Source organism: Bombina bombina, chromosome 3 (assembly GCF_027579735.1).
Source record: "Bombina bombina isolate aBomBom1 chromosome 3, aBomBom1.pri, whole genome shotgun sequence".
Classification (NCBI taxonomy): Eukaryota; Metazoa; Chordata; class Amphibia; order Anura; family Bombinatoridae; genus Bombina; species Bombina bombina.
In genome coordinates, this window is record NC_069501.1 from 610,578,864 (window position 1) to 610,605,736 (window position 26,873).

A 26,873-nucleotide genomic window follows, 5' to 3' on the forward strand; every position below is an offset into this window, starting at 1 on the left:
GCTTTTTTGTGTCAGGCTCACAGCGTATACTGTGCCCATTTGCCCAGTGCCACCACTCATATCTTGTTTAATAGTAGTGTAAGTGTACATTTAAAAAAAAAAAAACTTTTTGGACTGTGAAACATCAGTCTGCTTTTTTCTGTCATGCTCACAGCGTATACTGTGCCCACTTGCCCAGTGCCACCACTCATATCTTGTTTAATAGTAGTGTAAGTGTACATTTAAAAAAAAAAAAACTTTTTGGACTGTGAACATCAGTCTGCTTTTTTTGTATCAGGCTCACAGCATATACTGTGCCCACTTGCCCAGTGCCACCACTCATATCTTGTTTAATAGTAGTGTAAGTGTAAATTTAAAAAAAAAAAAAAAATTGACTGTGAAACATCAGTCTGCTTTTTTGTGTCAGGCTCACGGAGTATACTGTGCCCACTTGCCCAGTGCCACCACTCATATCTTGTTTAATAGTAGTGTAAGTGTACATTTAAAAAAACAAAAAACTTTTTGGACTGTGAAACATCAGTCTGCTTTTTTATCTCAGGCTCACAGCGTATACTGTGCCCACTTGCCCAGTGACACCACTCATATCTTGTTTAATAGTAGTGTAAGTGTACAGGTGCCGTCGTGGTGCTGTGATTCCCTTTGGCCCTAGAATAATGCCCAGTGTTCAAAGGCCACGTAGCATGAACTCGAAAAGTTCTGAGGACAAAGTTGACTATTTAACACAGGACACCCAATCTTCTATAACTTCCGCTCGGAACCTTGACGCACCATCCTCCTCCAGCTTAGCTTCAGGCACCTCTCAAATTACCACTCGCCCGCCTGCCGCCACCACCAACACTAGCACCACAGCCGCTTCACTTGATCTGTCAGAGGAGTTATTTACACATCAGTTTGAAGAAATGAGTGATGCGCAACCATCATTGACAGAGGATGTAGATAACAGTGATATGTCTCAGTCAGGCAGCATTACAGACATGGACGTAGGGTGTGATGATGATGATGTTGTACCCGCTGCTGCTTCCTTTGTTGATTTGTCAGATACAAGTGAAGCGGTTGATGATGACGATGCATCCGTGGATGTCATGTGGGTGCCCGCTAGAAGAGAAGAAGAACAGAGGGAAAGTTCAGATAAGGGGAAACAGAGAGGAGGAGGAGGAGACGAGTTGGAAGCAGGAGGAGGTCGTCGCAAGGAGCTAGTGGCACAGTCATGCATCAGCACCCGGGGTTAACGCATGCTGTTGCCACCACCAGAATGCCATCATCGCAGAGCTCAGCAGTGTGGCATTTTTTTGTGTGTCTGCCTCTGACAACAGCGATGCCATTTGCAACCTGTGCCAAAAGAAACTGAGTCGTGGGAAGTCCAACACCCACCTAGGTACAACTGCTTTGCGAAGGCACATGATCGCACATCACAAACGCCTATGGGATCAACACATGAGTACAAGCAGCACACAAACTCAAAGCCGCCATCTTCCTCCTGGTCCAGCATTTTCAGCCACGTCAACCACTGCTGTCCTCCTTTCCCCCTCTCAACCATCTGCCACTCCGTCTCTCGCCTTGAGCAGTTCCTGCTCATCACCAGCCCACAGTCAGGTGTCTGTCAAGGACATGTTTGAGCGTAAAAAGCCAATGTCACAAAGTCACCCCCTTGCCCGGCGTCTGACAGCTGGCTTGTCTGAACTCTTAGCCCTCCAGCTTTTACCATACAAGCTGGTGGAGTCTGAGGCATTCAAAAAATTTGTAGCTATTGGGACACCTCAGTGGAAGGTACCCGGCCAAAATTTCTTTGCACAAAAGGCAATCCCCAACCTGTACTCGATTGTGCAAAAGGAAGTAATGGCATGTCTGGCACACAGTGTTGGGGCAAGGGTCCATCTGACCACTGATACCTGGTCTGCAAAGAATGGTCAGGGCAGGTATATAACCTACACTGAGCATTGGGTAAACCTGCTGACGGCTGCCAAGCATGGAATGCATGGCTCTGCAGAGGAGTTGGTGAGACCACCATGACTTTCAGGCAGGCCTACTACCACCTCCTCTACTCCTCCTACTCCATCCTCTTCCATAACCTCCTTGGCTGAGTCCTCTTCTGCTGCTGCGTCTTGCTCCACATCAACGGCACCCCCCCAGCTCCCCAGGTACTATTCCACATCCCGGATACGGCAGTGTCACACCGTCTTGGGGTTGACTTGCCTGAAAGCAGAGAGTCACACCGGACCAGCACTCCTGTCCGCCCTGAATGCACAGGTGGATCAGTGGCTGACTCCGCACCAACTGGAGATCGGCAAAGTGGTTAGTGACAATGGAAGCAATTTGTTGGCGGCATTGAATTTGGGCAAGTTGACACATGTGCCATGCATGGCACATGTGTGTAATCTGATTGTACAATGCTTTGTGCATAAGTACCCAGGCTTACAGGACGTCCTGAAGCAGGCCAGGAAGGTGTGTGGCCATTTCAGGCGTTCCTACATGGCCATGGCGCACTTTCAGATATCCAGTGGCGAAACAACATGCCAGTGAGGCGCTTGATTTGCGACAGCCCGACACATTGGAATTCAACACTCCTAATGTTCGACCACCTGCTCCAACAAGAAAAAGCCGTTAACGACTATTTGTATGACCGGGGTGCTAGGACAGCCTCTGCGGAGCTGGGAATTTTTTTGCCATGTTACTGGATGCTCATGCGCAATGCCTGTAGGCTCATGCGTCCTTTTGAGGAGGTGACAAACCTAGTCAGTTGCACCAAAGGCACCATCAGCGACATCATACCATTTGTTTTCTTCTTGGAGTGTGCCCTGCGAAGAGTGCTGGATCAGGCCGTAGATGAGCGTGAAGAGGAAGAGGAAGAGTTGTGGTCACCATCACCACCAGAAACAGCCTTATCAGCATTGCTTGCTGGACCAGCGGCAAAGAGGATTGTGAGGAAGAGGAGTCAGAGGAGGAATGTGGCTTTGAGGAGGAGGAGGAAGATCAACCACAACAGGCATCCCAGGGTGCTCGTTGTCACCTATCTGGTACTTGTGGTGTTGTACATGGCTGGGGGGAAGAAGATACCTTCAGTGAGATCACTGAGGACGAGGAACAGGACATGATTAGCTTGGCATCCAACCTTGTGCAAATGGGGTCTTTCATGCTGTTGTGCCTGTTGAGGGACCCTCGTATAAAAAAGCTGAAGGAGAATGATCTGTACTGGGTGTCCATGCTACTAGACCCCCGGTATAAGCATAAAGTGCCTGAAATGTTACCGAATTACCGCATGTCGGAAAGGATGCAGCAGTTCCCAAAGAAATTAAAAAGTATGCTTTACACAGCGTATAAGGGTAATGTCACAGCACAACTGGAATCTAACAGGGGAAGAGGTGAAAGTAATCCTCCTTCTCCCATGACCACGCCGGCAAGGACAGGACGCTTTACAGACGTGTTGTTGATGGAGGACATGCAGAGCTTTTTAAGTCCTATGCATTGCCACAGCCCTTCGGGGTCCACCATCAGAGAATGACTTGACCGACAGGTAGCAGACTACCTCGCCTTAACTGCAGATCTCGACACTCTGAGGAGCGATGAACCCCTTGACTACTGGGTGTGCAGGCTTGACCTGTGGCCTGAGCTATCCCAATTTGCGATAGAACTTCTGGCCTGCCCCGCTTCAAGTGTCCTGTCAGAAAGGACCTTCAGTGCAGCAGGAGGTATTGTCACTGAGAAGAGAAGTCACCTAGGTCAACAAAGTCTAGATTACCTCACCTTTATTAAGATGAATGAGGGATGGATCCAGAAGGGACTGACATTGGGTGATACATTCTACTAAAAAAGGCCTGATGAGATGAGCTGCCTTGGGCTAAAAATGGTCCACACGCTGGTGTATTTTATCTCTGAATGCCGGATGACTTGTGTGACTTATCCGCCACCAACTAGGGTTCAAGCCGCAATGTTTTAGGGCACTTTCTGCCTGGGAAACAAACATCAATTTTTCTGGCCGCTGCTGCAGCAGCGGCTGCAACAATACCTAATTTTTCAGGCATGTGTACATGCCTAATTTTTCTGGCCTCTGCACTGTGGCTTCAAAAAGCAAACCAATAAAAAAGGCACATAACAGGGATTAAACTGATAGGAATAGTACTACTTAACACACCACTCCTATCTGGTGGCACATTAGATTGCACGCGCAGTGCCCCAAATTTGAAGTAGGAGGACCGACCAAGCATCTTTTTCCATCTCCCATTTCCTAAAATCCATGCCATATACACGTCCCCTGATAGGGGACGTAACAGGGATTAAACTGATAAGAATAGTACTACTTAACACACCACTCATATCTGGTGGCACAGTAGATTGCACGCGCAGTGCCCCAAATTTGAAGTAGGAGGACCGACCAAGCATCTTTTTCCATCTCCAGGTTCCTAAAATCCATGCCATATACACGTCCCCTGATAGGGGACGTAACAGGGATTAAACTGATAAGAATAGTACTACTTAACACACCACTCATATCTGGTGGCACAGTTGATTGCACGCGCAGTGCCCCAAATTTGAAGTAGGAGGACCGACCAAGCATCTTTTTCCATCTCCCGGTTCCTAAAATCCATGCCATATACACTTCCCCTGATAGGGGACGTAACAGGGATTAAACTGATAAGAATAGTACTACTTAACACACCACTCATATCTGGTGGCACAGTAGATTGCACGCGCAGTGCCCCAAATTTGAAGTAGGAGGACCGACCAAGCATCTTTTTCCATCTCCCGGCTCCTAAAATCCATGCCATATACACGTCCCCTGATAGGGGACGTAACAGGGATTAAACTGATAAGAATAGTACTACTTAACACACCACTCCTATCTGGTGGCACAGTAGATTGCACACACAGTGCCCCAAATTTGAAGTAGGAGGACCGACCAAGCATCTTATTCCATCTCCCGGTTCCTAAAATCCATGCCATATACACCTCCCCTGATAGGGGACGTAACAGGGATTAAACTGATAAGAATCGTACTACTTAACACACCACTCATATCTGGTGGCACAGTAGATTGCACGTGCAGTGTCCCAAATTTGAAGTAGGAGGACTGACCAAGCATCTTTTTCCATCTCCCGGTTCCTAAAATCCATGCCATATACACGTCCCCTGATAGGGGACGTAACAGGGAATAAACTGATAAGAATAGTACTACTTAACACACCACTCATATCTGGTGGCACAGTAGATTGCAAGCGCAGTGCCCCAAATTTGAAGTAGGAGGACCGACCAAGCATCTTTTTTCCATCTCCGGGTTCCTAAAATCCATGCCATATACACATCCCCTGATAGGGGACGTAACAGGGATTAAACTGATAAGAATAGTACTACTTAACACACCACTCATATCTGGTGGCACAGTAGATTGCACGCGCAGTGCCCCAAATTTGAAGTAGGAGGACCGACCAAGCATCTTTTTCCATCTCCCGATTCCTAAAATCTATGCCATATACACGTCCCCTGATAGGGGACGTAACAGGGATTAAACTTATAGGAATAGTACTACTTAACATACCTTATAATAATGCAGAGAGAGGCAACACAGAGAGAGGAGTCTGAAGAAGAGGAGTCAGAGGAGGAAGGTGGCTTTGAGGAGGTGGAAGACCAAACACAGCAGGCGTCCCAGGGGGCTTGTTGTCACCTTTCGGGGACCCTTGGTGTTGTACGTGCCTGGGTGGAGGAAGAGACCTTCAATGACATCAGTGAGGACAAGGAATGGGACATGGCTAGCTTGGTATCCAACCTTGTGCAAATGGGGAGTTTGTGGTTGTGCAAATGGACTGTTTGCGGTTGTTTGCGGTGCGTTAAACAGGGAGTTTGGTCTGTCACTGTGAAGTGGGCGTAACCTTTACACTACCTGATTGATACAACATCATACCTGATGTTTTAAAGCACGTTATTCCAAACAATTTAGGAATGTTAGGTGATTTATGCCCTTTATGGCTTAAAACCAGACTCTGCATCAACTATGTAATTTTCCATGGGAGTTTTGCCATGGATCCCCCTCCGGCATGCCACAGTCCAGGTGTTAGTCCCCTTGAAACAACTTTTCCATCACTATTGTGGCCAGAAAGAGTCCCTGTGGTTTTTAAAGTTTGCCTGCCTATTGAAATCTATGGCAGTTCGCCCGGTTCGCCCGTTTGCGAACAGTTGTGGAAGTTTGCGTTCGACGCTCGCGAACCAACATTTTTAGGTGCGCGACATCACTAATGAGCACAACCAACTTTTTCAGATACAAAATCTTCCTTTCCCTCCTACCCCTAACTGGGAGATTAATTAGTTCTATTGTTTCCGAATTACATTGATTTTCTACATAGACATTTTTGTTACTCACATTTTCAGTATAGGTGGGGATACATCAGGCAAAAGTAGCTATTTACATAGAAACATAGTAACATAGCATATAAGGTTGAAAAAAACACAAAGGTCCATTGAGTACAACCTATACAAATCTAATATACTTACAAAAAAGATCCAGTTGAGATTAAATTAATCACATTAAAAAGGGTGACCCATTAAACACAAGCAATCATATTGTCAGGTTAGGAAATGTCCAGAAGAAGACCCAAATGCTAGGGCGAACTTAAACAACACCCTTGCACTCTGAGTTTAATCCAGGACGTGACACCACGACAACCTCCAAAAAACAAAGTACTCACGATATGGAGCAGGGTTAGCCTGTGCCAAAGTAATTCATGATATCAGCCAGATAGATTTCTGAATAAGGAACTGGTTTCAGTAAATGTCTTCCACAGTATCAGGAGAGCAGGGATAGTCCACTTATACTCAGACAGAAGAAGGGTAAAACAGGAAACAGTTAATAATGCAGGAGTAGATTTCCTGTCATGCAGTGCTAATCTTATACATTAGCAAGAGCACTGGGTTTCCGGTGGGAGGAGCTGATTCGGAGCAGAGCATGCTAGTTGCGGCGTGGTGCTGAGAGTCAGCGTATGGAACAGCTTTTGCCTCCCGGGCTTTACTCTCCCGTTGCTGATGTGACACATACATCCTAGGGAGTCGGGCAATCTCCACTCGTGCCCTGCCAGGAAACCCGTGAGAGCGGTATGCTCCGTCGCAAGAGCCGCAAATAGCCTCTCGATTAGGAAAAGTACACCCCGCGGGGGTGACTCCGCTGATCAACCACAGGGCGTCGGCCCTTATCTATACTACACCGGCACCTGGGATACAACATAAAGGTAGAAAGTGCCGCATTACAGGTGCACAAACAAATACCTGTATACTACAAGGACTCTGCAAATTCTAAACCTCCTACCGCACTGTTGAGTGCATCGAACGCACCTAAAACATCCTAACTCACCGCCTGTAGCGATCCCACGCTGAAGCAAATCCACCCCCCAGGACACGCTGATACACTGATCCGGGGCCCTGACAAAGTTGGTACCTGAATTTAAGATGTCTGAGTAAAAGACCTGGGGCAGAGTACCGAGCAGGGTGAGGTGCTAGCCCACTTATCGCTTCGTCAGCTGGTTGGAGTTACCGGGGTCGTTGCTGTGTTTTCCTGACAGGTGCTATGACAATTGCAAGGGTAACAGCTGAGGCAGGCCGGATCTACACAAGTCTGTATTACAGACCATCATTGTAAGCTATACATGCTGGACAGAGCTGGACCACTGCTGTTGTATTCATTACTAACTTGGAAAGTGCAAGTATATCTGGTTCCTTGGTTTCCTCATTCTGACTGTTTGTTTGACTGCTTGCTGTGTCCGTTCTCCCTAAAGTAAAGAGAACTTTTTACTGTATTGTTGCTGCTGGACCGCCGCCATGCGGGTTCAAGTAGCCCTGATAACGGCTGGACATTTTAAAGTGCCAAGTCCTACTATTATTACGGACAATATTCAAGTCTGTTTTGGTCTATATATTTAGTCTTCCTGAGGTTACAAATATGTTACTTTAACCTACAAAGATGTTACTTTAACCTACAAGTTTAATATAGTAAATGCACCAAAAAGTTAAAAAGTCAGACGAATATAATTTCATGAAAAGATTTATTGCTTAGCTGTGTATCAGGGCCTAGATTGTTCTTATAGCTTTACTATGGAAAAATGTTCTTCTCTGCTATATCATAAGCATTTGATCTTACTATAAACGACTTATTAGTTCTAGAAGCTTAACTAATATATCTACATTTGTTGCTACTTATACTTATATAGATTTATATTCTCTGTAAGCATTGTATTTACTGTGTCTGACATATTATTTTAAGAAGCCTGGCAACAAAATCTTTCAGGTGCTGAGTAAATCAAATAGAGAGACAATCTATATGGTACAAGATTCTTTTCTGTGCTGGAATATATTAGATATCAAGTTTTCTATATAGGTTTCTTTCTCCTATTTTGCCACAGAAGTAATAGTTGTCGTATGTAACTCCTGGTTAATAACCTATAAACATACAGCTCGTTTTTTCCCCCTTATAACACCTCACGTCACTTGCATTGATTATTTTATTTATATTATATTTTTTTGTAAGCTTTGCCATATAGCCACGTTCACTTATTTATTTGTATGCACATACACACACTATTTGTATAGATAGGCATTATTTGCCCCGAATTTTTTTTTTTTTTTTTTTTCTCTCTCTTTCCTCTTTTCACTTTCCTTTCACGCTACTGAGCTCGTCACTTTCTCTATTCGCACTCTATACAATATTTCTCACTTAATAGAATTTTTCACCAAGGGAGGAAGCGGGTGATATATATGGACAAATTTGTTACGTCTAAAATAAATTCGCCCATTATGCCAGTTAAAAATAAAGACAGGAAAACACGCGTCTCTGATATTCAACTAGAAACAGTTAAAGAGCCTACACCCCTTAAAAATGATACTCAACAGCTGGTTAACCAGCTGTCAGGAATATTTTTACCTCAGTTTGAGCTGCTACAATCCCAGATGGCTAATTTAACTGCGGAGGTGAGACAATTTTCAGATAGGCTTAATGAGGTTGAAAATAGAGTATCTGAAACAGAGGATGCTATAAATAGTCAAGCAACGCAATTATCAGATCACAATAAATATATCAAAAATTTACAGGAACGTATAACAGATCTCGAGGATCGTTCTCGTCGCAATAATTTAAAAATTGTAGGTTTACCAGAATCTAGTGAATTTGTTGACCTTTTACATTTTGCTTCTACATCTCTTCCGCAAATATTAGGGGTGCAACAACAGAATACTCCTCTGTTGATTGAAAGAGCACACAGAGTTGGTCCCCAAAGGAAGCTACTGAACGGGTTAACTAAGCCTAGAGCAGTCATGATCAAATTCCAAAATTATCAAGATAAAATGACACTTTTAAGATCCTACCGTAAAATTGACCTGGTGCAGATAGGAGAAGCTAAAATCTTAATTTTTCAAGATTACTCCAGTGAAACTTCCCAAAGAAGGAAAATTATGTCACCTTTCTGCACCAGGCTAATCAATGCAGGGCACAAAGCAAGATTAATCTATCCAGCCAAAATAATAATAGAAGACAAGGAAACCACCCATACTCTGCTAACCGAACAAGAAGCTAGACAATTTTGTATAGATCTGAAAATCAATGTATAGATGAGGGAACGAATTAAAACTGTAAATACATTTGTGGATATCGTGAGATATAGCTATTTGCTACATAAAGCCTTGTTTTTAAAATTTTCTTACTTTTGGTTTTTTCTTCTTCATGCTTTCTTGTTTTCTTCTCTCTCTTTTTCTTTTTCATTTTTTTTTTCTCTCTCTCTTTCCCCCCTTTCGGCCTCCACCTCCACACCTGATTTAGATATGAAGAGTAGAACAAATGCTTAAGTGTGTCTCGTGGAACATAGGTGGAATAAATTCCCCTATTAAAAGGAAGTTAATTATTAAGCAATTGGGTAAACATAAACCGGATCTTGCCTTCCTCCAAGAAACTCATCTTAAGGCTGCTGAAGCAAATAAACTTAAATCAAAATTGGTGGGTCATGTGATTGCCTCCCCCTGTAATAGGAAGAAGAGAGGGGTAGCCATCTTGTTTAACAAATGTCTATCATATAGAATTTTGAAGCATATTTATGATAAAGAGGACAGATGGCTACTGGTCGAGATTGAGATAGGGAACACTAAATATATTTTCTGTAATATATATGCACCAAATCAGGTAGATGTATCATTCTGGAATCAACTCACTATGATGCTATCCCAATATATTGGACAAAACTTGATCTTGGTAGGAGACTTCAATCTTATCCCAACCTCATTCCTAGATAGACGTACTCCAAATAACTCTAAATTCTCCATTGCTAAGGCCAAAATATTTCGGCAGATTTGTAATAATTTAAAGGTCCATGATATCTGGCGTATTAAACACCCGGACGCTCAACTATTTTCTTGTGAGTCTAAGTCTTATAGAGCGCTCTCCAGAATAGACTTCTTCTTAATTTCTAGTGTCATGTTAACGATGGATATTGATACACATATTTCTGATATAATAATTTCAGATCACGCTGTGATTTCTCTGAGCATAGCAATCAAAAACACTGCTACTAACTTTGCAAATAACTTCTTCTTCCCCAACTATCTATCCCAGGATAAAAAGTTTGCTGATTGGCTAGGCCAGAAATGGCGGGAGTATCAATCCTTCAATAGAGAATATCTAGATAAAACAGAGATCTACTGGGAAGCCGCCAAGGCTTACCTTAAGGGTGAAATTAAAGCTTATATGATTAAAAAGAAGAAGCAATTTAAGGCCCGTGAGATGCAGCTGGCTAACCAGCTCAGCAACTCCTATAAAAATTATATTAGTAATACCTCTAAATCTCTTTGGGATAAATATCAGAAGGCCAAACAGGAATATGATCTCTTCTTTAAAGAGAAAATGATAAAGGAAGATATTAAAACTAATGCTAAGTATAGTGGGCAATTTGGCAGGTCAGCCAAATTTCTGGCTAGACTAAATAAGGCCAGGAAAAAGAATAATATAATTGAAGCTATTAGGGTCGGCCAAGATAGATGTTCAGATCCACTAGAGATTAGAGAGAGTTTCTTCAAATATTTTAAAAACATATATGCGGCGAATGAGATTAACCTTGAAAACAAAGATATTTTCTGGAATTCAATTGTAATTCCCAAAATCTCCTCAGCTTTTTTAGAAGTCTTAAATAGTCCTATTACCTTGGAAGAAGTAGATGAGGCAATACTTCATGCTAAGTCAAATAAAGCTCCCGGCCCTGATCAGTTAACATCAGAATTCTATAAGATTACTCGATGTGATATACTTCCTACTCTGGTTAGATTATTTAATGAATATTTTATAGCTGGGAAGCCTATGTCGGAGCATTTCTCAGCGTCGGCGGTTACTTTAATATTAAAGAAAGGTAAAGATCCTCTTGATCCATCCTCTTACAGGCCTATATCACTTCTAAATGTAGATTATAAACTACTTACCTCTATAATGGCAAAAAGACTTAAATCTGGCATAGAGCAAAATATACATGAGGATCAATCAGGCTTCATGCCTGGGAGATCTTCTATCAGAAATATACGCAGTGTCACTACTGTATTAGAATACTATTGGTATAACTTGCAGGATAATGCGCAAAACGCAAAACAAGACTTTGCGTTACTAACCGCCGACGCCGAGAAGGCTTTCGACTCAGTCACATGGGATCACTTATATACCGCCCTTGATAAATTTGGGTTTAAAGGGAATTTTTTCTCATTAATAAGGTCTATCTATAATTCACCTACTTCATACGTCCTAGTTAATGGGGCTCCAACACCTAGGTTCCATATCCATAAAGGAACGAGACAGGGATGTCCACTGTCTCCCCTTTTATTTAACCTTGCTATAGAACCCCTTGCAATCCTCCTGAGAGACACCATATCAGGTATAAAAATTGGAGATCAACAATTGGTCCTATCACTTTATGCTGATGCCTTGTTGCTGTTTTTACAGAACACTAAAATCAGTATCCCTCTTGTTCTAAATATTTTCAAGCAATTCAGCTCTTTTTCGGGTTACAAACTAAATTTGAGCAAGTCTGAAATTCTCTGGATACATCAGAATAAAGTTGTAGGGAACACCCCCTACAGGTCACATAAAGCATTAAATACTTAGGAATAAATCTCCATAGAAATCCTAATCTCTGGTATGATAACAATTTCTCTGTTTTCTTTGCAAACGCTGCTGAGAAATTAGACAGATGGGTTTTGTTCCCTATCTCTCTCTCGGCTAGAGTCATGTTAATTAAGTCTATTCTTTTCCCACAATTAGTATATCTTCTTCAAAATCTCCCTGTCTTTATTTCTAACAAAGATCTAAGGCTTTTCGATAAGAATTGTTCATCTTTTGTCTGGAATAAAAAAAGGCACTATCTATCCAGAACCAAACTATACCAGCTCCCAGAATATGGAGGATTTGCGCTTCCTGATATAAAATGGTATAATATAGCTATCCTGGCACGTTTTGCCTGTGACTGGATCACAGATACTAATTATTTTACAAATCCTTTAATTGAAAGACAGATGGTTGCCCCTCTCTCTCTTAAGGCTACGATCCACTGCCCAATGGCACAACTACCAAAACACATTAAAAAGTTAACGGTAATTAGTAATGTGGTCTCAGCCTGGCAGAAATTATGTACGGTGTTAAATATAGACTACCGTATATCAGCATACCTCCCTATTAGAGGCAATAGCCTTTTCCCGCTAGGCTTAACATCAGAAATTTTTACAAGGTGGGAGGAAAAGGGGCTAATTTACGTTTCCCAAGTTCTTGACAATGAATATTCAGTTAGAACATTTGAATCTATCCTCCAAGAATATAATCTATCAAATCAAAACTTTTATGCATATCTGCAACTTAGACATTATATAAATGGAATACAAAATATTAGACAAGACTATAAAAAATTTGGTAAGCTTGAAGACTATATCATTCTACATAAGAATGGTATTCATACAATCTCGCTAATTTATAATATCTTAATGTCGAAGCAAGGACAATTGGGGTTGGAAACTTTAACCGGCTACTGGAGATCCCACTTCCAAGAAATAACAGTAGAAAAAATTAAATTTAGTATTAAACAAGTAAGAGAGGCAAGAATCCCCACCTCCTGGAAAGAATCCCATATTAAACTAATTAATAATTCATACATTACACCGAGAACGCTAGCCAAGTGGGCTGGTGACAAATCCACTAACTGTTTTAAGTGTAAAAAAAAGGAGGCTGATCTCCTCCATTGTTTTTGGCTCTGTCCTAAAATTAGGCAGTTTTGGTCTAAAGTGTCCTACTGGGCCTCTAAAGTCTTACATGTAAATGTGACATTGGATATTTACCAGGTTTTTTTTCTATCTAGTGAGACCAATATTACATCCCATAAATCTATCAACACCCTGATTCTCCTAGGACGGAACCTAATCCTCAAGTATTGGAAGAAGAGGATTACCCCTCCGTTTGGTCTATTTAAACAAGTTGTGTTCTCGCAAATCATGTTTGAACAACTAAATGTCAATTCCCTGTCAGAGAATCAGATAAAAAGCTTTTTTGACAAATGGCTCACTCTAATATTACAACAGTCTAATAATCTGCAATATACACTAACCAAATGTTTTCATAAATCAGACTTTTTTGGAACTCTGATCTTGAATAATCTATTTCCCTACTCCTGGTATTAATGTCACATTCCCTTACTAAGACGGAGATGTGGAGATGGAGGCAGGGGGGATCTCTTTTCTTATCTTTCTGCTTCTTTTTCCTCTTTTTTTCCTTTCTTTTTTTTTTTTTTTTTTTTTTGCTTGGTTTTGTTTATTTTTTGTTTTATTTTGGTTTGTGTTGTATGGTTATGTTTTGCTATGTTATCTTAGGTAACCAGGAAATAGCACAAGTATACAATCATAAAGAGTAAGATAGTGGAAAGTATGTGGTAATAACTTCTTTAAAATATGACTTTGTGGAATTTCTGAAGTCAAGAGTGAATTAATTATTGATTGTATTTATTTCTTCTCTTTTTTTTGTTAAACAAAGAAACTTACTTATGTGATAAAAATGTACTTGTTGATTTGTACTTTGTGCTTGGAAATAAATAAATGTTTAAAAAAAAAAAAAATAATGCAGGAGTAGGTCATTTGTTATCAGGCAGTCTGAAGGTTAACACTGTGTAGACAGTCTTTGCAGAGTATGCAACAGGTAATCAGGCAGTTTGAGGGTTAACACTGAGTAGACAGTCTTTGCAGAGTATGCAACAGGTAATCAGGCAGTTTGAGGGTAAACACTGTAGTCAGAACTTGCAGAATTAACAACATGTAATCAGGTAGTTTGAAGGTTAACACTGTGTTGTCAGAACTTGCAGAGATAGCAACAGGTAAGATGGTAGTTTGAAGGGTAACACAGATTAATCAGTACTTGTTGAGATTGGCAACAGGATATCAAGCAGTTTGACGGTTTACACTGAATAATTGTATTTGCAGAGTTTGGAAACAGGTAAACATGCAGATTGAAGGTTTCACAGAAATAACAGTATTTGAATAGTTTGACAGTACACAGTCTGAATATGCAGGGTGTGCAGCAGGTAAACAGGAAGTTTGAAAGTTTCACAAAACAAACAGTACTTGCATTGTTTGGAGACAGGTAATCAGGAGGTTGAAGGTTAATCCAGCATAGTAAATCCTTGAAGAGATTGGCAACAGAAAAGCAGCAGTTAGAGAGATTCCTCAGTGAAATCCTATCAGTCAGAAGCCACAAAGTTAACAAACAAACTGGCACTGGAGAAACAGGAAGCCAAGAATAAAAAGCTGGGTTATGACATCATCAGGAAGGGGTGGCTCAGACACCTGTCAATCAAGCACAGAGAGGACTGCAGAGCTTCCCAGCAGCTGAACGTGAGACATATCCTTGTTTCTAGCCTGAAATGTATCCAAATAATTTTAAATGTATCTAAGGTATTTGCATTCCCTACCTACTTAGGTAATGAGTTCAACAATTTGAATTGCTCTTACAGTGAAAAAAGTTTCAGTTGCAGGAGATTAAATCTCCTTTCATCCAATCTTAAATTGTGACCTCTTGTCACAAACAATGTTCTTGGAATAAACAGAGCTTCTGCCATCTCTGTATATTGGCCTTTATTATATTTATATAAAGTTATCATGTTACCTCTCAAGCACCTTTTTTCTAGATAAAACAGACCCAGTTTGGCTAACCTCTCCTCATAGCTTAAATTCTCCATTACTCTTATTAGCTGTCTGGCCCTTTGAACGTTTTCTAAGTCTGCAATGTCTTTTTTTGACAATGGTCCCCAGAACTGCACTCCATACTCAAGGTGAGGTCTTACCAGTGATTTATATAGGGACAGAATTATGCTTTTTCACTCTTGCATCAATGCTTCTTTTAATACATTCTAGTATCTTATTAGCCTTAGAAGCCCCTGCCCTGAATTGTGCACCCATCTTTAGCTTATTATCTATTATTACAAATCCCGTTCCTCCTCTGTTTGGCTAAGTCTAGTCTCATTTAAATAATACATTGCCTGCTTATTTTTACTTCCAAATGTAGAATCTCGCATTTTCCTGTATTAAATCTCCTTTTCCATTTACCTGTGCATTCTTCTAATTTTTGCAGATCCCCTTGTAAAGCAAGTTCATTCTGCACTGACCTAATGACCTTACACAACTTAATATCATCTGTAAAAATAGAGATGTTGCTATTTAATCCTTGCTTCAAGTCATTTATAAAAATATTAAAAAGAACAGGGCCCAGTACTGATCCCTGGGGGACTCCCATTATTACCTTTCTCCAATCTGACTGATCTGTTTACTACTACTTATTGCTCCCTGTCTTTTATCCAGTTATTTATCCATGAGCTAACATTTCCAGCTATTCCCAGTACATTAATTTCTCATGTGGAACTGTATCAAACACCTTTGCAAAATCTAAGTATATCACATTAACTGATTGCCCTTTATTAATATTTTTACTTCCTCGTAGAATCTAATTAGATTAGTTTGACATGATCTATTTCTCATAAAACCATGCTGATTTCAAATAACAAAATGAAGGTAAAGGAGCTATATGCAAATAATTAAGTGTGCACCAGCAGGTAAAACAGACTGCTGGGGGGCGGAGCCAAGCCACGCAGGCAGATGGCTGTGTTTCAGTAGAGCTCTTCAACCCTCAAGCTGTACGTTATATTTAAAAGTCACAATAATACTCCTTTTTCTTTTTATTTAATCTTATTTATTTAATGGAGCACTGAAGCATCCCACCTCACCTTGCCAAGCCTGGATAAAAACCGCAAGAGCCCTAACCAGGACACATAGGCAGAAGCGGTTGTAGCGCCATACCCGTTACTAACACAGAGACGAAGAACTTGTATTCACAAAGCGGCAGCCTTTTCCAAACCCTCCTAACCCGCTGCCACACAGAAGCAAGGAACCGCTCATCAGTGGCTACTAGACCCAACCGGGAGCCCGAGGAGTTACTGACAACAAGCAGGGTAAGCCAACTGCCCACACGGGCTCCCGTAACACAGTACAAGCAGTTAGGCCTAAGTGCGCCACACACTACTCCGCTCATGTGCAATACAAAAACGCACGCCGGGTCGCTATAATTCAGTGCGACCTTACCTAAAGAAGTTTTAGGTGTCCGGGCCCCCTCAGAAACACACAGAGATCAGGGGCAATAGAGAATCGAATATAATAAAGACACCAAGCACCGCAGTCTAATCTGAACAGGGAAAGGGCGATACTCAGGGCTGTGACTTGAGGAAAGGGGGCAGAAAGGCCGTAACTTCATAAGAATCAACAACACGCTCAGTCTCTAGAGTTATATCGGGCAGCCCTTTCAGATTTCTAATCTGCTTAACGGACTATATCCACTCTTTATTGCAACCTCTGCAAAACAAACACAGAGGTCTGTGGGGGGTGATGATTCCACATTTAGGAACTTACAAGGATATGTAACTATATAACGGACACGTTCCAAACACATCCAAATTGGGACTGAATTGGCCACTTTGCTGCAGGACATAACATCTGATATATTGCAGCTTCGTGCCTTATAAATACCTATCTACCTTAAACACAAAACCACCCTGGAGCTGCCACTCCTACCCACCTCACTGATACTCACATAAAGTTACACCTGAGAAGTGATGAACCACTACAAGGCCACATTCACTGACTTTTTTACCCACTAAGGGATGCCTTGCAAAAGGCAGCAAAAAGCAGAAAAAAATATCCCTGCAGGCACGTTTAACAAATACCTGAAGCAGATAGACCCTACCCCCCCCAGCGATACCGGACAACATGGAAATCAACCCACAGGCTGATAACACACATCAAAAAGGCGCAGATACACAAGCTCAACAGTTAATTACAAAAGAAGATCTAAAACATCTCTCTTCTAAGGAAGACATTAGGGAAGCAGTCCAAGAAATGCGCAACCTATTTAACGAACTCAGGAGAGATATCTCAGCCCTAGACACAAGAGTCTCGCAGGTAGAAGCTAAACAACTAGAGCATTCAGCTTCAGAAAAAGCAATCATAACAGAGGTTCAAAACCACTCAGAAATAATACAACAGCTAACTGACAAAATCGAAGATCTAGATAATAGGGGCCGAAGAAACAATTTATGCTTCAGAGGAGTACCAGAATCCGTTCATCCCCCAGCCATAGACGGATATTTACAAAGCCTGTTCCGTACCCTGAAGGACTCTCACTCCTCTCCAGATATAATTCTGGAACGCGCACATAGAGCGCTTAGAGCAAAACCTCCACCTAAGGCCCCCCCCCCGAGACATCATCTTTCGATTTTTAAACTACAAAGACAAGGAAGAGATCCTCAGACACGCACGTCTTAAACACCCAGTACATCACGCAGGAGAAGAGATACAAATATTCTCTGACTTATCACCTACTACCCTCCAGAAAAGAAGGGAACTGGGCCACATTACGGCCAAACTAAGAGCGCATAAGATCCAGTACTGCTGGGGCTTCCCCGTATCAATAGTGGCCACACATCAGAACAAATCTGCAGTCTATCACCCAGGCTCAGATGAACGGGCCTTCTACTCAGGACTTTCAATTGATGAAGATCACTCCTGCCGGAACACAGCTCCTGACAATGTTCCCTCAAATTCACGAACAAATATTTGACATTGGAGACCAACTCGCCATTGAAGACATCAAGACCCTCAGCTGGGAAAGGTCTCCACTGTATCCTTTTTTTTTTGTTGAACTGCGCCCGAGAACTTTTCTGTGGACTATCGGCTGCTTGCCAACGCAAATGCACTGGCCTCCACTTGGGCACTCTGCCATAAAAGCCGACCACCCCTTGGCACAATGATAATGCGGGATCCCCTTGGGAGAGACCCAAAAATGTGCCCCCCCCCACAACTCTTAGTCCAAAGTGTTATCTTCACCTATGCAGAACCCTGCTGACTTAATTTGCTGGTTTGATAAGTTTACTCAGTTATTATATTTAAATCAGTTATCCTGTCTTCTCAACATTGCATAATCTTTCTGTCTTGAAATGTTATTTATGTTTGGTTAATTTGAAATCCTTCTTCAATATTTTGTTGCAGGTATCTCCCACAGGTACACTGCAAAATAACCACACCTGCGGGGTTCTTCTCTCTCCTTTTCAGAGAGGGGTCTGAGAACCCACACTCCACCTATCCAACACCTAATACAAGCCCACATTCCCTTTTACCTTCAGTAAACTTCCCCCTCCCTCTCTCCTCCCACCCCTTTCCCCTCCACCTCCCCCCTCACCTCTCCCTCCCCTCCCCTCACTCCCATCCCCCTCCATCTCCCTTACCCCCCTTTTCACTTCCCTACACCACTCTTCCTCCCTTCCCCCTCTCGCCAATAGCCCTTCCCCCTCCCCAATCCCCTCCCCCCTTCCCCTCTCCATCCATACTCACTTCTACTCCTCTACCCTCCTACCCCCAATTACACTCTTCTCCCCTTATCCCTCTTCCCCCTCATCTCTAGCCGCCCCTTCCCGCTCCCTCTTCCAACTTTCACACCCCTTCCCCGCCCTCCCCAAAATCATATCTTCTCCTACCTACATACCCCACATTGACCCCACCCCTCTTACCCTCACCCCTTCCCTCGCCTTTCCACTCCACCTACTCCTAAGCCCTATATCCCTGCCACACAAATCACCCTGGTCAGATTTTAACACTCCATGCTTTATTTTTAATATCAACATTAGGAGTTCAAAACACATCTCTATTTTCCGTACAAGCTTGAGGTTACTACCTCGATTAAAACCTTTTCACACATTATCTTTGTATTGTTCTAATTGTAATATAATTGTATATTGAAGTATATTCTTGTTACACTCAGTGAATACTACTTGGATAAGATAGTAAACCGGGTAATACCTATCTATCCTTTTCTTTTCATTACTCTTTTTAACCCTCCTACTTCTCTTAAATTCCATTTCTGTAGCCTCTCACTCCAATTTCTTCCCCCTCTTCCCTTTTCTCCAACGCCTCCCTCTCCTTTAATTCCCCCCCCCTCTCTAGAATGAACCGCCAACCGAGTAGGTTTGGCTCACATGGCCTGACGATGACTACCATTAACGCCAAAGGACTGAATGATCCAGGTAAAAGATCCATAGCTTTTCAGGCACTAAAAAATTTACACAGCCATGTGCTGTTCTTTCAGGAAACCCACTTCCGCAAAGGAAGAGAACCAAAATGGTCCAATTCCCAATACCCCACAGCACTTTTTGCCTCAGGGCAATCTAAAAAAGGCGGAGTGGGCATTCTAATACACCACTCAGTACCTTTAAAGATTTCACATACTGAGAAGGACCCGGATGGCAGATACTTGATTGTCACGGGTCACCTCTACGAACACCCAATAACACTAGCTACGCTATACAGCCCAAATAACGAACAACATACATTCATATCTAAAATCTCCAGGCTTCTCCTTGACCTTGCGAGGGGCCCAATATTCCTTTCTGGTGACTTTAACTTACCAATGGACGTCCAGCTAGACACATCAAACGGCACGGCCAGTACCCCACCTAAAATAATTAAGTCAGTCAAAAACACAATTACAAACCTCCAACTTCATGATATATGATGCACGCTGCACCCTGCACTTAAAGACTACACATATTTCTCCCCACAACAAATACTCCCGCATAGATTATTTCTACACAGATTCGAATGGACTGGACATGGTCACCGACTGCACCATTGGACCTATAACCTGGTCAGATCATGCCCCGGTTACATGCTCAGTTCTATGGCCTGACCTCCCTCCCACGACATATATATGGAAACTTGATGACTTCCTCCTAAATGACCCTATTATTAAAGTAGAAATCCAAAAATCACTCGCAGACTACCTAGCACATAATGACCCTCTACAAACTTCACTCACAAATGTATGGGAAGCGCATAAATGCGTAATAAGAGGGGAATTTCTCAAACACAAAGCGCGTATTAACAAACAAAACAGATTAAAACATAACCATCTATTACATACCATAACACAATTAGAAGAAAAACACAAGGGAAACCCACTAGACATGGACACTAAAAACGCATTAGACACCGCCAGAAAGGCCCTTAGGGCACTCCTCCTTGAGGCATACCATCGTAAAACCCTTAACACAAAGCAACAATACTATGAAGGCGGCAACAAACCTGGTAAACTGCTTGCTAGAGCCGTACGCAGACGACAGCTAAAAACACATATCCACCTCCTGCAGTGCCCAGACGACGCTGTAGTAAAAGGTAGCAAACAAATAGCCAATTCCTTTCACTCCTACTACCAGTCACTGTACAACATCAGCCAGTCCCCAGACGCATCAAGCACCCCTGAAGACACTCACACCAGGAAACAACTGATAGACCAATATTTAGAAACGCTGAATCTGCCCCGACTGACCCCCGAACAGAGAGACAGTTTAGATTCACACATCACCTTAGATGAGCTCTTGTGGGCCATTAAGGACTTCCCCAGCGGTAAAAGCCCAGGCCCAGGTGGCTTTTCCTTAAAATATTATAAAACATATAAGGAGACTCTGGGGCCACTGATGCTCCAACTCTTCAATAACTTAATAGAACAACCAACATTATCTAATACAATGCTTGAAGCGCACATCACTGTGCTACCCAAACCGGGCAAGCCCCCTAACTCCCCAGCAAACTTTAGACCCATCTCCCTACTGAACCTAGACATCAAGATCCTGGCCAAAGTTTTAGCAAATCGCCTTAACAGACATCTTGCGAACCTTGTCCATTCTGACCAAGTGGGCTTCGTGCCGGGTAGGGAGGCACGGGACAACACTACCAAAGTGATTCAGATACTAAACTTCGCACAAGTTGAAGGAGTGCCTATGGCACTCTTTTTGACTGACGCGGAGAAGGCCTTCGACCGGGTTGATTGGCTTTTTCTGCGTCAGGTCATGAGGGTCATGAATTTTGGGGAATCCTTCCTCAACTTAGCCTTCGCGCTCTATTCATCCCCAAATGCGCGGATTAGAATTAATGGAACATTGTCTAATACCTTTTCAATATCTAACAGCACAAGGCAAGGCTGCCCATTGTCCCCTTTACTTTTCGCCCTCTCAATAGAAGCTTTGGCACAAAAGGTTCGTCTTAATCCCAATATCAAGGGAGTCTGCATTAGCGACGCAGAGCACAAACAGGCGTTATAAGCCGATGATGTTCTTTATACCCTGTCTAGTATTGAAACATCGATCCCAGAACTCCTCAGGGAACTCAGGGAATTTGGAAAACTTTCCAATTTCCAATTAAACTTATCAAAGTTTGAGCTCCTCAATGTTAACTCCCCTCCCGAACATACTCAATTCCTAACACTGAATCACAAAGTACCATTAGCACCTTCCAAATTGAAATACCTAGGCATATACCTATCGGCTAACTCCTCTGACTATTATAAAAATAATTATAGTAACTTAAGAAAATAAATAATTAATGACCTCTCCTCATGGAGGAATAAATCTCTGTCGTGGTTGGGGAAGATAAGTCTCATTAAGATGAATATACTGCCACGAATTTTATATATATTGCAAACTGTCCCTATTCACTTACCTAAGGATTATCTTATCAATCTCCAGAGAACATTAGAACAGTTCATTTGGTCTGGAGTGAAACCTAGAATTCCCAAAAAGACGCTCTACCTCCCCAGAGACAGGGGGAGCCTGGGCTTCCCACACCTAGCTCTATACAGCAGGGCCATACTACTCCAGAGAGTGACCGAATGGGCACATAACACGCAACATAAACAATGGGTCAGGATAGACGGCCAGATCCTTCAGTATAATAATGTTGCCTCCCTTGCCTGGATCCCCTCGGCCAAACACCCCAAAAATCTACACAGATACCACTTGATAACAGAAACTCTCCTAGAATGGGATAGAACAATTTCCACCAGCATGCACATATCTACTAATTCTTCGCCATTAATCCCAATCCTAGAAAACCCCGAAATCCCCTACTATGCACTGGGCAGGCGCAACTACAATCCATACAGTCTGAGACAAGGCATTATACACTCTGCGCTTGCTGGGGGCAAACTTAGATCCCGACAGGAGATGTCGGAATGCTACGGAAACATCTTCCTACCATGGCTGAGATACCACCAATTGTCCCACTTCTTATCACACCATAAATACAAAAGTGACTTTTGCAGGGAACTTACTCCATACGAATCACTATGTACTAGCCTCACCCCACCAAAAAGATTAATCTCAAAAATATACAAACTGTTACTCACACCACCAGACACACAACTGCCGACATACACCAGAGCATGGAACAATGATCTGAACAATACAATTGGGGAGGACGAATGGCTAAAGTCATTTCACATGGTTAAATGCTCCTCCGTCTCAGCTACTGTCCAGGAAATCCAGCTTAAATTGTTAACTAGATGGTACTACACTCCATCTAGACTACATCGTATCTTCCCAACAGCACCTGCGGCCTGTTGGAGGGGCTGTGGTGAGACAGGCACACTCTTACACATATGATGGGCTTGCCCCAAACTAACAAACTATTGGGCGACAGTAATTGGGGAAATGTCAGAGAAATTACACATACAAGTACAAAACGCACCTGAAACTATTCTCTTCCTGCACCTTCCCGAACAAATGGAGAGGCAGAAACGGGCCCTTCTCTTGATTATGCTTACTGGAGCAAAGCGGCTCATCCCCAGACTGTGGAAGTCGGGGGAGGTGCCAACCATTTCTGAGTGGCGATCTGCCGTAGACGAGTTGTTGGTACTGGAAAAGCTACATTACACCTTGAGCAATCAGACAGCCACTTATGACATGATGATGTCCATTTGGAATTAAAATAGTTGATGTGGTCATCGATCTCTTCATATAATCCCAGATTCCCTTGAAACGGAGGGGGGGGGGGAAATTCCCTTCCTCTCCCCCCCTTCCCCCCCCCCCCTCCCATACTCCCCTACTCTACTTCCTCTCTCTCTGATACAAGTCTATCCCTCTCTCTTCTAACCGGTTTACATGAAACACCTCAGATGAGTATCTAACTTTATCTACATATTTATGCATGGTTTTTATGTTTGTTTATTGAAAAATGTTGTTGAAAAATCAAGCTGCAATTCTCAGAGATCCACATGAACGTTCCCAAGGACAAAAGGCATACAATGTTTAATGGCATGAGGTGGATCCAGGCCAGCCTCCGGCTGGGTCCTCCGTGGGCTTTTTCGCCCGAAACGGACATTATCTAACATTTGTAACTTTCGCCATAACTCACTGGGATACGTATTTTTTCTAAATGTACGAAATTATATGGAACTTTGTTTCTGTCATGTAATTATATTGCCTTTAATAAAGCTTGTTTGAAGAAAAAAAACAGACTGCTGGGACCACATTAAAGGGGAGAAAACTTTAGAGTACAATGTCCCTTTAACCCAATGTTCTCAAGAACATTTTTTTACAGCACGATGTCTAATAATAAACTAGTCTAATAAACTAGAACATTGTATTATTTACATATAACATCCCTTTAACTGGCTAAACACAGACTCATATAGAAGAGGGAAATTGCCTAGGATTTATTTAGAAGAGACCCATGGGTACAATTGTCCAGCTAAAGTCTCCTAGGATGTAGGAGATGGCACCTTTTCAGTATTGAATTCATATTAACGAAATCTTTTTCTTGGATTTATGTGTTTTATACAGAAAAAAGTAGGCTAGTTTTAAATTGATGCATGTGCTGTGTGCCAAGGATAGAATGTGCCTGTGTGTGAGACACTGTCTGAGCCAGCCAGCCACAGCAGCACAATGCAGACAGTTTCACATCCAACTAGCTTCAGTCTTCCCAGTGAAGGTTATACATTGTGAGGTGGGGACATTCAACCTGTGTGTGACAGACAAATTTCTCCTCCTACTTACTGGTATTTTACCTTATGTAAAATGACAGACGATAGATAGATAGATAGATAGATAGATAGATAGATAGATAGATAGATAGATAGATAGATAGATAGATAGATAGAATAAAGAGTTCACATTCTGCATTTTTACCAAATCTCACACTACCACATATCTGTCCTTGACTTCATCAGAAATTATCAGATAAAACATTTCTGCAAGACAAATTAACTTTTCCTAACAAAACTACTGTAGCAAACATCATGTCAATGCAGTCAAAATGTATTAAAACTCAAATGGGATGCTAATTTATTGCAAAACAGAAGAAAAAATAATTTGTAATAGCAAAGGGCTGGATTACAAGTGGTGCACTAACATTAGCATGCGATACTGAAATTTTGCAGGCACATTCATTTGTGCGTGTATTACAAATTAAAAGTAAATGCATTTGCTCTAGTGCAATCAGATTTAACATGCCTTGGGTTAGCATGACTAAAAAACTAGAGCTAATATAAAAGTTGCACCAAACACAACATAAATACATTAAAATATACTGTTACACAATCATATCAACACTATCTGATAACAATTGTTTATGTAAATATGTATCCCTTCACTACCGGGACTTTCAGAGAAGAACAGAGAAGCACAAATTACCGGAAACTCAGTAACTCTCGGCTGGAGTTTCCTGCAGCTCTGACGTATATATACATTGTGCAACACAATAAGCCAAGAACTGCTCGACGTATATATACATCACATTGTGCTAAAGGGTTAATAAAAAAATATTTATAAGGGTTCAAAGGTATATGGTATATGGCCATGTATTTGACTGCAAAGTGCTATTAGATAGATAGATAGATAGATAGATAGATAGATAGATAGATAGATAGATAGATATGTGTGTCTAAATAATAATTCAATAGTAATAATTTCAATGTTCTTCACAAACAGGAACAATTAATTTTTTTAAATAAATAGTTTTATATATATATATATATATATATATATATATATTTTTATATATATATATATATATATATATATATATATATATGTATATAAATGTTGGAGGGCACTCACGGGTCTTGTATTGAAGTAAAGAACAGTGCAATTTTATTTCCAAATTTGTTTCACATTAATTTTAAATGTTGACGTTTCAACCCAAGACAATTATGATCTGAAAAAAATACAAAATATAAAAATGGAATCTAGGTGGACAATACAACATACAAAATACAAAACACATAATAAAAGATGATTACAACAGTGACAACCCTTCACCACAGAAAAGAGGCATGCTAGCTCACACCTGAGCTAATCATATTAAAAACTAAGAAAAGAAGAAAAGTGTATTTTTTCAGGGCTCATGTCACTCTTAAACTTGACTGCTGTCTCTGAAGTGTTCAGGCTGTCAATCCAATCTCCAAGTTCTTCAACAGTACCACAAAGAGGTCATTAATGTACCCTTGGTATAGGAGGACATTGGGATTTCTAGAAATAAATACGTACTTGTTCTCAAACCACGCCATGAACAGGTTGGCATATGAGGGGGCCAAACTCGAACCAATGGCCGTACCAATCAGCTTGAGGTAGAAAGTGTCCTCAAATCTGAAGCAATTATGGGTTATACACATCATCAGCCAATCCAAGAGCACATCAATGGGGGGACCCATATAAGCATTAGAATTGCTCAATGCTTGTCTCACTGCCTCTACACCCATATTATGCGGGATAATGGTGTAGAGGCTATTAACATCAAGCGTTACTAATAGGCAGTGTTTAGGAAACAGCCTATCCTGAAGAAGATTGATGAGCTCTATAGAGTCCAGTAGGAAAGCCTCAGTAGCCCTCACAACTTCCTGTAAGTGAAAATCAATATATTTCACCAAATTCTGAAAAAGGGATCCAACTGCAGAAACGATCGGGCGGCCTGGTGGATTTGCCTGATCCTTATGGATCTTGGGAATGGTGTAAATGATGGGATGCCTTGGATGTTCAGGCATAAGGAAGTCAAATAAGGATTGTTCAATATGGCCACCATTCAGGGCATAGGTGAGACTATTATCTAATTTCTTTTTGAACATAGACGTTGGGTTCTGTGATAGTTGTTTATAGGTACTCCCATCTTCAAGTTGCTGTAGTAGTTCTATCCTGTAATACTGAAAGTCCATTACAACTATAGCACCTCCCTTGTCAGCCGGCCTAATGATGATAGAATCATCTTTCTTTAACCACTGGAGAGCCTCCCATTCTTGGTTATTAAGGTTGGTTCTATGCTTATCCACTTTACATAGATCATCATTAATTTTTCTTGAACAAACCTTAGTGAAGGTCTTTATGGTAGGGTGATTGAACACATTCTGCTCTCTTCATATGTGTTCTGAGATTATAAGGGTGGCTTACATGCCTTATGAAGTGTCTGTATTTTTGAGATTCTATGAATGGTGTAGACCCTTTGTAGGACATGAGCACGTTCTATTTTCTTACACATGG